This window comes from Otolemur garnettii, unplaced genomic scaffold (assembly GCF_000181295.1).
Source record: "Otolemur garnettii isolate 467f Iridium unplaced genomic scaffold, OtoGar3 scaffold00031, whole genome shotgun sequence".
In the NCBI taxonomy this organism is placed as follows: domain Eukaryota; kingdom Metazoa; phylum Chordata; class Mammalia; order Primates; family Galagidae; genus Otolemur; species Otolemur garnettii.
Genome location: NW_003852426.1, coordinates 14,862,515 through 14,864,484, shown reverse-complemented (window position 1 = coordinate 14,864,484; position 1,970 = coordinate 14,862,515).

Below are 1,970 nucleotides of genomic sequence, written 5' to 3'. Positions count from 1 at the left end.
AGTTGGAGGTTGCTGTGAGCTGTAATGCCATGGCACTCTACCCAGGGGGACAGCTTGAGGCTCTGTCTCAAAAAAAAAAAAAAAAATCCTCTAATGCAGTGGTTCTCAACCTTCCTAATGTCACGACACTTTAATACAGTTCCTCATGTTGTGGTGACCCCCAACCATAAAATTATTTTTGTTACTACTTCATAACTGTAATTTTGCTACTGTTATGAATCGTAATGTAAATCTGATATGCAGGATGGCCTTAGGTGACCCCTGTGAAAGGGTCATTTGACCTCCAAAGGGGTCGCAACCCACAGGTTGAGAACCGGTTGTTCTAATGAAACATTTATCTCTATATATACATTCCCTCTGTTCTCTATAAAAAGCAACAATGACCAAACCAGTAGCAAGAAGCATCCCTGGCACCTAAATTGTAGCTGCGAAATAGCATTTACTCTAAAAGTAGCCAGGACTTGTGGCTGCTTCCATGTCTCGGGCAAGATGTGGACAAAATGGGCCGGAAGCAAGGAACCTATCAAAGACTATTAGCGTCATGACGGAAGGACTCAGAAGCCAAATCACAAAGGTTCCCACTGTGTGCACACATACACAAGACAGAAAAGATTAGCCTGGTGCCTGCGAAAGGACAACACAGAAATTCACAAATTGTTCCATATTTTAAAAAAAAAGGTTCCCACTGAGCAAAGATAGAATAGTTTAAAATTCAATGGAGAAACACTGTGACTGCAATGGATTTAAACCAACAAATACGCTGTCATCCATGAACTCATAATGATACTGAAAATATGATACTAGCTTACCTTTTGAAGGGTAGTAAGAAACAAATTCATTATCTTCATTGTTTTCCTTAAAGAGGAAAAATCAAGCATTTAACCTTTCCTACATGAACCATACCACTACTTAACAAATAATAGATTAAGGAACTTCAGAAAAAGACTCCAACTAACAAACGAAAAAGAGATGATCAAGTTAGAATATCACCATGTTGCAAACTCCAGTAAATTAACAGACATAGGCATTATGTTATTAGTGGCTGACAAATCATAGAAAGACTACCAAACATTAATGTACATTCTGATAAAGAGCATCTGTTGTCTTGCCAAAGGGATCCAAATTTGTGTCTAATCAAATCTCTACATCCAGATGCTAATTTGCATGAAATAGAGAAGACAGAAGAACATGTTGAATGTGAGTTGAATGCTGAATATGCAGTCAGCAAAAACTTTGACTATGGAAAATTCTGCAAGTCAAACCTCACTGGTCTGCAATAGATACACTGCAAGGAAAAGAAGAGAAAGAAGAGGTAACCTGTAAGTCAAAAAGACTTAAAATATATATATATATATATATAAAGTCAAATTTTAAAAACTGTACAAAACTATAATGTCTAGGGATGTGCATTTGGTGATAAATTAGAAGGAAACACAAAGCAGTGATTACTGTGAAAGCCAGGGCAGCAGTACCTTTGGGAGAGGGAAGGTGGTTGGGGTTGGAAGAGAGTCATGGAGGGCTTCTGGGGTGGATGCAAAGTTCTGGGTGGCGGACAAGAATATTTGCCTTCTAATAATTAAGCTATACATTTCTTTTGGGTGATTTTCTTTTTCTTTTTTGAGACAGAGGCTCCAGCTGTCACCCTGGGTAGAGTGCCATGGCATCACAGCTCACAGCAACCTCCAACTCCTGAGCTTAAGCACTTCTCTGGCCTCAGCCTTCCAAGTAGCTGGAATTACAGGTGCCTGCCACATCGCCCAGCTAGTTTTTAGCTGTAGTTGTTGTTTGGCGGGCCCAGGCTGGATTTGAACTCGCCCGCTGGCTATAGTGTATGTGGCTGGCGCCTTAGCCACTTGAGCTATAGGTGCTGAGCCTCTTTTGGGTGGGTTTATTGTATATTTTAAAGTTTTTAAAAACCCTCTAATGCAGGATTTGGTAATTTTTTTTTTTTTTTTTTTTTTTTTTTTTTT